This window comes from Salvelinus namaycush, chromosome 30, assembly GCF_016432855.1.
Source record: "Salvelinus namaycush isolate Seneca chromosome 30, SaNama_1.0, whole genome shotgun sequence".
Classification (NCBI taxonomy): domain Eukaryota; kingdom Metazoa; phylum Chordata; class Actinopteri; order Salmoniformes; family Salmonidae; genus Salvelinus; species Salvelinus namaycush.
Window position 1 is genome coordinate 30,236,549 of NC_052336.1, and position 12,739 is coordinate 30,249,287.

Genomic DNA, 12,739 nt, shown 5'->3' on the forward strand with positions numbered 1-12,739 from the left:
AATTTTAAAATTGATTCAATCTACACACTACCCTGTAATGACAAAGCAAAAACTGGGTTTGAGATTTTTTTTGTGCAAATTAGCATTTATAACACTTTAGAAAAAAGCTTTTTATTACACGTGACTTGTCATATAATAGACTACATAGAGGGATCCAATCAGTGATCTGAGATCAGCAATGCTACCCTGTGAATACAGACTTAACATCTTCCTTGAATTGTATTCGTGTAAGTAAGTGGGGGAGGAGAGTGTATTGCAGATGTTTAGACTGGCTGGTCATTTGGTAGTGGGCTGTAGCCTCAGGCCTTTGCATCTTATCTGACCCCTCCCCTCTCTTCTTTATTTTATAGCAGAGACAACAAATGGGAATATTTGTGCAATCAAAAAGGAATATTCACAAGGTACAGACCACACCTTCAACTATATGTTTAAGATGTTTAATGGATGTGAGTGACAGACAGGAGTTGGGGGCTCAACATTACCCACTTTGTATGTGTAACAGGGTTGGTTATGTTTCCACTTGCGTCTAAAGAAAGGTGTATTCAATGTTCAGGCATTCTTATTGATTGGTTCAACTCTGATGACAATAAGGCGTGTTGTGATTGGCCCCGCATGCAGATAGGGGGATGCAGATAGATCGCGAACGTCAGGTCTCCCCAGTATGAAAATGTGATGCAAGGGGTAGGTCACGTTCTGAATACTGTTTACAATTTTATATTTTACAATGTGTACAAGTTTGCTGTACATTACTGATTTATACATGTGTGGGTATATGGTACCTGTTAGGGATTGAGGGGCTTTCTGGGATGTGTTTTGGCATATGATTGCTGTAAATAAGTGTGTTAGCTAGCATACACCGATGTAATGGTCACATAAGCCCACTGCTAACACAGTTGTCTTCATGCTACAGATTTTACCATCGACAGCCATCAACATCGTTGAGCCCTGCACAACTAACGTGCTGTTTCCTATTTAACAACAGACAATAAATAATGTTCAACTGGGACCACTGGCTGGGGTGATTTATTTGGACAAAACACAACGCAAGGAGAGTACGATTTACATCTGTTACATATGACTTTGCATGTCACGTGACTGGATCACAACCAGTCATATCTAACATCCATAAAGCAACATTCAGGGAATTTCATTCATTTGGACATTTGCTCTGTACTTGAAGGGTGAATAGAAAAACTCTCACAGTAGACCTCTTGAAAGTGGTAGCACATTACTGCCATCGAGTGGATGAAAAATGGTACAACACAGGTTATTCTGTAAATACAGTTGTGGCCAAAAGTTTTGAGAATGACACAAATATTAATTTTCACAAAGTCTGCTGCCTCAGTTTGTATGATGGCAATTTGCATATACTCCAGAATGTTATGAAGCGTGATCAGATGAATTGTAATTTATTGCAAAGTCCCTCTTTGCCATCCAAATGAACTCAATCCCCCAAAAACATTTCCACTGCATTTCAGCCCTGCCACAAAAGGACCAGCTGACATCATGTCAGTGATTCTCTCGTTAACACGAAGCTTCAAAAGGAGGGTGGTGCTTGGAATCATTGTTCTCCCTCTGTCAAACATGGTTACCTGCAAGGAAACACGTGCCGTCATCATTGCTTTGCACAAAAAGGGCTTCACAGGCAAGGATATTGCTGCCAGTAAGATTGCACCTAAATCAACCATTTATCGGATCATCAAGAACTTCAAGGAGAGCAGTTCAATTGTTGTGAAGAAGGCTTCAGGTCACCCAAGAAAGTCCAGCAAGCGCCAGGACCGTCTCCTAAAGTTGATTCAGCTGCGGGATTGGGGCACCACCAGTACAGAGCTTGCTCAGGAATGGCAGCAGGCAGGTGGGAGTGCATCTGCACGAACAGTGAGGCAAAGACTTTTGTAGGATGGCCTGGTGTCAAGAAGGGCAGCAAAGAAGTCACTTCTCTCCAGGAAAAACATCAGGGACAGACTGATATTCTGCAAAAGGTACAGGGATTGGACTGCTGAGGACTGGGGTAAAGTCATTTTCTCTGATGAATCCCCTTTCCAATTGTTTGGGGTATCCGGGAAAAAGCTTGTCCGGAGAAGACAAGGTGAGCGCTACCATGTGTCATGCCAACAGTAAAGCATCCTGAGACCATTCATGTGTGGGGTTGCTTCTCAGCCAAGGGAGTGGGCTCACTCACAATTTTGCCTAAGAACACAGCCATGAATAAAGAATGGTACCAACACATCCTCCGAGAGCAACTTCTCCAACCATCCAGGAACAGTTTGGTGACGAACAATGCATTTTCCAGCATGATGAAGCCCCTTGCCATAAGGCAAAAGTGATAACTAAGTGGTTCGGGGAACAAAACATTGATATTTTGGGTCCATGGCCAGGAAACTCCCCAGACGTTAATCTCATTGAGAACTTGTGGTCAATCCTCAAGAGGCGGGTGGACAAACAAAAACCCACAAATTCTGACAAACTCCAAGCATTGATTATGCAAGAATGGGCTGCCATCAGTCAGGATGTGGCCCAGAAGTAAATTGACAGCAAGCCAGGGCGGATTGCAAGGGTCTTGAAAAGAAGGGTCAACACTGCAAATATTGACTCTTTGCATCAACTTCATGTAATTGTCAATAAAAGCCTTTGACACTTATGAAATGCTTGTAATTATACTTCAGTATTCCATAGTAACATCTGACACATATCTACACTGAAGCAGCAAACTTTGAAAATTAATATTTGTGTCATGCTCTACAATTCAATTCTCTACACACTACAATTCAGCCATATGAGATAATAATAATAATAATGGTAACTTAAACCCATGTCAGATTTAAGAATATTGGAAACCTTATTGTACATAAAATACCAGCACATGCATCATAATACAGCCAGTGTCATTTTTTACACTTCATCAAAAGTGCTTTACCGTACATTTTTAAACAGGCCTACAAACAGGAAATGCTAGCTGAAGTGGATGGTGACTGCATTTGGCCAATAGTGAATAGATTTGTAAAGACAAAGTAATATCATGAAATATAATTTTGTCTTCGTTATGTAACTTATAAAATATTTGATATCCCAGGTAAAATGTAGCAATTACGTTCACATATTACTTTTCAAGAGAAGGAAGGGAGGTACATAGTACTCATAGTAGTAGCCATGTATTAATCGAACAGTACATTTAATGTCCCCAAAAAAGGTTGCATTTGTAGCCTACAGTCAAACATATGTTAACATTGTTTATTCCACTTGCTTTGGCAATCAAAAATGAACAGTTTTACACTCTCCCTTGACAATCCTAATAGTTCATTCACATATGGTATGGCCCATGTTGACTCCAATGCTTCCCACAGTTGTCAAGTTGGCTGGATGTCCTTTGGGTGGTGAACCATTCTTGATCCACACGGGAAACTGTTGAGTGTTAACCCCAACAGCGTTGCAGTTCTTGACACAGCCCGGTGTGCCTGGCACATACTACCATACCCCGTTCAAAGGCACTTAAATATTTTGTCTTGCCCAATCACTCTCTGAATGGCACACATACACCCAGGGCTGCATGCTACATGCTAATGCTTAAGACCACATAGAGAACACAGCCAGCGCCAGGCTAGCGGGCCTGGACAGGAGTAGGCTGGACAATAGAATGAGTCAAAATTCACCCAAAGCTGAAAAACTGCCAAATAATGTTGACTGAGTGAGGCCATAGCAAATTCATTGAAATGAAACTTCGCTGAGCTTCTTCTGACTGGAGTGATGCTTAGAATTCCATATCCCTTAAATGGCACAAACATTTCTACCTTTTTATTTTACCACTACAATCTGTTCTTAGGAGGAAAATGAAAAATAACAACTCGTGTAGAAAGTAGACATCCACACCTCGATGGTGTCAAGTGTGCTTATGTCTGCGTAAGGAGGAAGTAGAAGAAAAAAAAGGCAACAACTATTTCTGGTCTAACAATCGATGACAGCAGAGTACGCTGCTCAACCTTATGTTATTAGAAAGAGGAGATTATCCAGATTTGAAAATGGTGTCGGTCAATTTAAACAAATCAAAATATACACTTTGTGAGATGGTTGACGAAATAGACCAGCATACCTGTCCATAGGAAAACATTGGGGGGAGCTCAGAGTTCCAAGCAATGTTCCCGCTAAGTTGCGTGTGCAGTATTCAGAGACTGCTGTGCAGCAGTCAGTGCAGAAATATCAGCATGAGATTGAACTTCACTCAACTTTCTAGAGCAGCAGTCACAAACCGGTCAATCGCGATCGACTCTCCGAGGCATTCCTAGTCGACGGTGAAAGCCTTGTGTTCATTTTTATTTATTTTTTGTCTCGTGCTGTTTTTACATTTTCTGGGTCAAGGTTTCAAGAGAGGCTTTATTACTGCCACTTTTAGTGAGTTTGGTACACATCCGGTGGATAGGAAGCCATTTATTATGTTCAACATAGGAGGGCCAAGCACAGGAAGTAGCTCTTTCAGTAGTTTAGTTGGGATAAGGTCCAGTATGCAGCTTGAAGGTTTAGAGGCCATGACTATTTTCATGAATGTGTCAAGAGATACAGGATTAAAACACTTCAGTGCGTCCTATGATCCTAGGTCCTGGCAGTTCTGTGCAGACTCAGGACAACTGAGCTTTGGAGAAATACGCAGATTCAAAGTGGAGTCCGTAATTTGCTTTTTTTTTTAAAATTATTATAATAATTTTTTTTACCTCCTTTTCTCCCCAATTTCATGGTATCCAATTGCTAGTAATTACTATCTTGTCTCATCGCTACAACTCCCGTACGGGCTCGGGAGAGACGAAGGTCGAAAGCCATGCGTCCTCCAAAGCACAACCCAACCAAGCCGCACTGCTTCTTAACACAGCGCGCCTCCAACCCGGAAGCCAGCCGTGTCGGAGGAAACACCGTGCACCTGGCCCCCTTGGTTAGCACGCACTGCGCCCGGCCCGCCACAGGAGTCGCTGGTGTGGGGAAAAACTAATTCTCATTGGCTGGGCCTGGCTCCCAAGTGGGTTGGCCCCCAAGCTGCGCCCCTGCCTAGTCATGTGAAGTCCATAGATTAGGGCCTAATTAAATGATTTCTACTGACTGATTTCCTTATATGAACTATAACTCAGTAAAATCGTTGAAATTGTTTCATGTTGCATTTATATTTTTGTTCAGTGTATAGTATTTCGGATCTTACTGAAAGGAAATCCATAGAAAGGGTATTTGCGGTACGATTGCTTGGCATGCTTTTGAAATCAGTATCCAAAATAATTTCTGAGAAATAATTAAAGTTAGGAATATAATCAGAAAGGGTCGTTTTTAATTAGCCATACATTTATTTAAAGAAATTGTATTCCTAATCTTAACAGTACTCATATCTCAGATCGTCCGATACGGTTTCAAATGACACCAACACTGGCTTTGTAGTATCTACAAACAAATCATTGTAGTGTCTTAATTAAATAAGTGATGCTTTCCCCCCACCCAAAGGATTTCAAATGTATGCCAAACATCCTTCCCCCAAATGACCTTTCCAGGGATTTCATTTCAGGAAGATACAACACTTCAGAATGATCTTTGGGCATATATCTTGTGTGGAAAGCCCCATTGCTGATAATTATTGCAAGCATACCGTGTGCAGGAGCCTTCTCCAACACACATGTAAACAAAACATAATTATAGATTTGCAATTGTGTTCTTTTATAGCTATGATTTGATTAATCATGAACTTTAGGTTCTCGAACCTCCGAAATGAATCAGTTACTTCTTAACATTAAAAACTGATCGCCTTTCTATGTCGTGCCAAGTACATCCTTGGTTTTCCAAGTTCATGGACAATTATGACTGTGTTTGCAGAAGTGCAGTGGGCAGAGCCTGTCTACGATATCGGAGTGTTCAATTCCCTGGGGGAGTGATGAGTACTTGAGGCCAGCTTTACAGGATGACCCCTTACTGCAGATAGGTACTGGCATTCACAGGTTCATTGTTCAACTCAAAGGGCCTCAATTTAATCAAGTGCGGATAAAGGGTAACCGCATTACGGGTATATTTAGAATGTTTTCACCAGATGTGGCGTTTTGCATCAATATCCAATGTTGTTTTAAAGAAGAACTTGAATCTGTTTAAAACCAACAAAGCCTGCAAGCTGTTCCTATAAACAGTGAAACTGCAGTGCTGTTTTCTTTTATCTAGCATTATTTGCATGGGATGACGTCACTGGCATGGTTCAGACAAAGGAGGTTTGGAGCATTGCATGTTTGGCAGAGATGCAATTGTACACAGTACTGTTAGAGTAGGCAGTCTTATCTTCCTGTGTTTTGAATGTGTTCAAGTGAGTCCTCCCCCCTCTCTTTTTCTCTTTCCCTTTTGTTAGATCTGGAAGAACTGTGTGAGGGGATGGGGATGTTGCCTGGCCCCCCTACTGGGGACCAGTGTGAAGCCAGCTACTCCTCTGCTGCTCTTCTGCAGAGGGCCCAGGCTGCAGAGGAGAGGGCCCAGCGCACAGAGGCCCTGGCCAGAGCCATGGATGACCAACACAAACTCAAGTCAGTGCTGCCCACGCTACTATTAACATTACTGTTAATTACTGCGACTACCACTGTTATTAGCATCACCACTACTACCATTTCTGATGTAAAAAAAAAAAAGACAAATACTACATTAACCCTTTATACTCGAGGGAATTGGCCAATATGGATAGGGTCAAATTGAAATGTTTCTAACAGAAGAAATATGAGAAGCATACGCACCACCGTGGTAGCAATCGAAAGGGGAAGTAGTGGAAGGCGCTCAACCAGTGTGAGTTGAGGTGCAACCCAAAAATGTGATCATCATTGAAAGGGGTAAGGCACAACACTCGCTCGCCGTTGAAAATGCATTCTTTTATTTAAGCTTTTAATAGTTGCTTAAATAAAATGTTTACCTCTGACGTAAAGTATAGTGTGTTACTCCAGGACACATTTTCTCTTCCTCTCCTTGGGGTGCTCGGTGGGAGTGAGAGTGTCTCTCTTCACAGCAGCTACCAGTGAAACTGGTACAGGGGCAGGGCAGACACTTTCATTAAGGAATCAGGCCAGGGTAATGGACTTAACTTTTTGACCAAATCATTATTTTAGCTGCCACAAAAATACAAAGGTTTGAGTGAAGTAACCACCTAGAATTTGCAGCTGGCACTGATGTGACCAATACATTTTTTACTTGCACAGTCAAGTCAAAATGGTCTCATATTGCGACCAAATGGGCACACTCTGGATCCCTGCATTTGATGGCACTGGTGTTTCTCATTCTCACACTTGCACCTCCCACCTGCGGCCAGCAGGGGGACTCAGTGAACTCAGTATTGGAGAGGCCTTTCCTTTGACTAGGAGGAAAAGGAGAAGGGAGGGAAAATTCCAATACTGCATAGAGTGGGGGGTGGAGAGGATGGGGGGATATAGATGCTCTCTTTCCATTTACTGCTATGTCCTCTCGGAAGGTTGTGCAGTTGGTGCTGTACGTGTGTGACTGTGCTGCTGTAAATCTGTTCCAATACGTTCCTGATAGAAGTTGCCCGTACGCATTGATCTAGGATCAGCCAATCCGAACCTTAAACCATGGGGGGGAATGCAAAACTGACCTTAGATCAGGGTCTAGGGGCAACCTCATCCTACTCTGTTGTAAAATACTATGGTATTTGTTTCAAGTTGCTGGCCCAGGGTCTAGTATTGATTGCAGATGTGGGTCGGGGCCTTGGGTGCCGTGGCTGAGCTCCGGGAGGATGAGGACGAGGCCTACTTCAGCTCATATGGCCACTACAGCATCCACGAAGAGATGCTTAAGGTCCGCTGCCACAATGGCATGCCTGCACATATGCATACATTCATGCCCTCTATTAAACCGCTGTTTATTCTTAACTCAGTAGCCACTGCAGAGAGAGGAGGGACGCAGGTTTAGCAGTGCGGTTTATCTGAAAGGCTCGATGTAGCATTAAATTAAAATGATCGTCTCTATGCAAACTACGATGTTGATAACATGCCATTTTTCTCAAAGTGACAAATCAGCAATAAGGAGTGAGCTCTCATGCGAAACATCAGCATTACTATAACATGGTGGAGCTTTGAGATGTGGTGATTATATTTCACACTTCTTAAGCATTCGAAGTTGTGTGGGTAGGAATGCTAGGTGGTCAACCCTCTCTTCTTCTCTCACTTACCGCAGTGCTTCGACATGATTCTTTGCCTCTCTCTGATTGGTGCTTAGCACTATATATACGTCAGACTAAACTCCATCAAAAACCCTTCCTCGGAGGAAAGGGGAACCACGTGACAGGTTTGCGGTAGAAGATCGTCAACTCTTTTACGGGCTGCCATAAAGTGGATCACACTGTATGTATGTGTGTGTGTGTGTGTGAGAGAGCGTGCGTGCGTAAGACAGGGCGAGAGAGAAATGTAGTCTCACCATTTAACCCTCCCACTTCCTTCCCTGACCCATCATCAAAGTTGAATCTGCATCTCTGGTCAAGTTATTGAAGATAAATCTGGAAGAATCAGTTCTCTATTACTAGAAGCTCTGGTTTTCAATCATCCTTGCTCCAAGGATCCTTCGCGCCTCATGTCAGCCTAGTTTAATGAATATGAGGTCAGCTGTCATGTCAGATCAGTCTTTGGAACAGATACAATTAATTTATTTCAATACCATGGGGTGAGGGTGGTTTCCTTGACGCTCTTAAACCTAGTCCTGGATTAAAAGCAAGCTCAATGGAGAATCTCTGTTTCCGGGAAACCGCTCCTATGGGATTTAACTGTAATTTGGCAAAAGATTTTATCACTTTGTTCGGTTTCTGTCACCTCATCAAAAGCATGCGAAGGCATCATCCGAAGTGAGTGAGGATAAGTTATGAGTTTGAGATAAATGTGTGTTTCATGGGTATGTAAAGGGCCTCCCTCTGAAAAGCGTAAGGATTTGATTGGCAGGTTAATTAGCCAGTCTGACCAACTAGATTCCATGTGGAATGGTTGAAAGGAAGCCAGTCCTTTCTATTTCTATGTTAGAATGAGTCTACTCTTCTTTAGATTTCTACGCCGAGCAAGCATTGTACTCGTTTTCCGTGGAGTCAAATCCCCCAGTCAGCTCTGATTTCAACGAGATGACACCACGCACAAACACAAACATGGCACTCCAGAATCCTGTGGTCATCTCCCCTCTAGTTTTCACGGAAACTCTCCATCACATAGACATAAAACCATACGCCCGGCTGTGACACACACCTCGGTCTCGGGTGATTGGATCATTCGTTTCAGTGTGTTATGTTGTTTCTGAAGACATGCTCTATGATTATGTTTTCTATGCCCGTGGTAACGGATGACCTGAATGTCCTTTGTTCCTTCCTTTCAGGATAAAGTGCGCACAGAAAGCTACGGGGACTTCATGTACCCGGACGTGTTCAAGGACAAGGTGAGCAAAAGAACTCGGCAGTGCGGGTTTTAAAATATAAATTCACAATTGCTATGGCGGTGACGGCGCTTGATTTAAAACACTGCGACTTCATTACGCGCTGTAGCGCCTCTCAGCCGGGGACTGTGGAGTGCTGATAACGGGCTCACACCCTTATTGCCCCTCTTCCTCCCCCAACCCTGCACTGTCATTGGAAGCAGGCAGCGTCCATCTCCAAGGCCATCCCTTATGTGCTGCCACCGGGTAGGCCCCGAGGGAGGGGATAGAGGATAGCCGGGGGGAGAGGAGGGGAAACGGTTTAAGAGGATGGTGAAGAGGGGTGGAGGAATTTTCCAGTCAAAGGGGTTAAGGATGGGAGAGAATGGGTAGGAAACGGGATGGTTGCAGGAAGATGAAAAGCAGGGTTTGGACTGGGTATTGTTATCCCTGTCATCGGGGTGGCGGTGGATGAGGGTTATGTCGACCTGCTGCAACCCCTGTCATGGTGATAAACACTCTGGCTCCTCTCCTGCACCTCGCCCTCATGTCATTCAGCAAAACAGAAAGAAGTATCTCTTAAAAATATATTTTCTGATTTCATTGAACAGATGGTGAAAGAGAACGACAGTGGGAGAAGATAGAGAGATTGTGTCAAAGGACTGTTGGCTGGATTTGAACCCATGTCACTAGACCAGCCAGACCAGAGGATAGGAGGATATGAGAGGGAGAAATATTTGTGAGGGAAGTTGAAAATGGATTGTATTACGAGGGCTATGGGTTTGCTGTTTTGTGTGTAGCGCAATCCTTTTCTCGTAGCCCCTTCTCAGATGTCACCAGGTAGGCCAAAACTCCATCCCACCAAAACAGGCAGAAATATCAGGCAGTCTTTTCAAAAGGCTTACACTAAAAGGGCATATCATAATTTTCACAGTATATATAAACATTGCGTTTTTGATTGCACTGGCCACTCCAGGCCACTCTTGAACGTCTCTTAACTTTTATAGAAAGTATATCGAAATTATAATGGACCTACAGGATACGATTTTCAAATACCTGCCCTTTTTTCTTTTGATGAACAAATCGGGCCGAAAACAATCTATGCGGCCCTATGTGGCCCTCGGGTCTAAATTATTGGCCACCCCTGGTCTACACCCCTGTTAGATACATTTCTATCTACCCTTCTGAACACGCTAATCAGCCAATCCTTTTCTAGTTACAGTTGAAGTCGGAAGTTTACATGCACCTAGGCCAAATGCATTTAAACTCAGTTTTTCACAATTCCTAGATTTTAATCCGTGGAAAAATTCCCTGTCTTAAGTCAGTTAGAATCACCACTTTATTTTAAGAATGTGTAATGTCAGAATAATAGTAGAGAGAGTGATTATTTCAGCTTTTATTTCTTTCATCACATTCCCAGTGGGTCAGAAGTTGACATACACTCAATTAGTATTTGGCAGCATTGCCTTTAAATGGTTTAACATGGGTCAAACGTTTTGGGTAGCCTTCCACAAGCCTCCCGCAATAAGTTGGGTGAATTTTGACCCATTCCTCCTGACATAGCTGGTGTAACTGAGTCAGGTTTGTAGGCCTCCTTGCTCGCACACGCTTTTTCAGTTCTGCCCACAAATTTTCTATAGGATTGAGGTCAGGGCTTTGTGATGGTCACTCCAATACCTTGACTTTGTTGTGCTTAACTTTTTTGGGATAGAGGGCAGCATTTGGAATTTTGGATGAAAAGCGTGCCCAAAGTAAACTGCCTGCTACTCAGGCCCAGAAGCTAGGATATGCATATAATGGTAGATTATGATAGAAAACACTCTAAAGTTTCTAAAACTGTTAAAATTATGTCTGTGAGTATAACAGCACTTATTTGGCAGGCGAAACCCCGAGGACAAACCATCCATGAATATTTTGTTTTTGAGGTGACAGTGGTTTCTATATGGATCTAGATTTCTAAGGCACTTGCTTGCAGTTCCTATCACTTCCACTGGATGTCAACAGTCTTTAGAAATTGGTTGATGTTTTTCTTTTGAGAAATGAAGAAGTATGGCTGTTCAGAACGAGGGTCGAGTCTAGTGTACTGTTGTGGTTGGGGCGCGCGACCTGAAAGCTCGCTCCATTTTGTTTTCGTCCGGTATTGAACACAGTTTATCCCGTCTTAAATTTGATCTATTATTTACATAAAAAAATACCTAAAGTTGTATTAGGAAAGTTGTTTGAAATGTTTGGATCAAGATTACAGGTAACTTATTAGATATTTTGTAGTCATGTTGCGCGAGTTGGAACCGGTGTTTTTCTGATTCAAACGTGCCAAATAAATTGACATTTTGGAGATATAACGACAGAATTTATCGAACAAAAGGACCATTTATGATGTTTATGGGACATATTGGAGTGCCAGCAGAAGAAGATCTTCAAAGGTAAGGCATGAATTATATCGTTATTTCTAAGTTTTGTGTCGCGCCTGGCGGGTTGAATTATGATTGTCATGTGTTTGTTTGATGGGGTGCTGTCCTCAGATAATATCATGGTTTGCTTTCGCCGTAAAGCCTTTTTGAAATCCCACCGTGACCGTGGGACCCATGAGGCGGCACACAATTGGCCCAGCGTCGTCCGGGTTAGGGGAGGTTTTGGATGGCCGGGATTTCCTTGTACCATCGCGCTCTAGCCAGCTGGACAGTGTGTCCTCCGACACATTGGTGAAATGTAGAACATTTTGTATGCTTTATTTGCCAGGATGTCATACTCATTTCAGATTTTCATCTAGTACGAATTCACTCCATGATATTGAGGAATAGAATCATAATTTTAGACCCGCGTGTTTGGCAATAGCTGAAAAAAACAATTACGCATTAGATAATGGCTTCTCAGTATGCGTGTGCCTAGTATGTTGATATTCATTGCTTCCTGCATGCATTGCTACTAAACGGTATGTTCTAATAAATATATTATATGCACGACGAATGGAGGAGGTCTTTATTCCAGTGAGATTGCTAAGTCAAACACCACCATGTTTAGTTTTGCCCAACCTAGATCGAGACACAGTCTCCATGGGGATAGCTGAGCTGACTACAATGACTGTGCTAGTGGCAGACTCCACTAAGTTGGCAGACTGGCTATCTCATTGTGGAGCTAGAGGAGTTAGAGCCCTGTCTGTGTTTATAGATAGGATGAGGGCACCCCTCCAGCTAGGATGGAGTCCGTCACTCCTCAGCAGGCCAGGCTTGGTCCTGTTTGTTGGTGAGTCCCAGAAAGAGGGACAATTATCTCCAAATTATATATTTTGGGAGGGGCAGTGGCCCTGCCCTCTGGATGATCCTTTTAAGTCTAATACTGTGTGTAATGG

The 12,739-nt window shown here is 42.9% G+C and overlaps 1 pseudogene; it reads left to right on the forward strand.

The window, feature by feature from the left end:
* Positions 1 to 440: 440 nt before the first annotated feature.
* The window catches only part of LOC120025093, a 119,336-nt pseudogene continuing 107,037 nt past the window's right edge, over positions 441 to 12,739 (forward strand).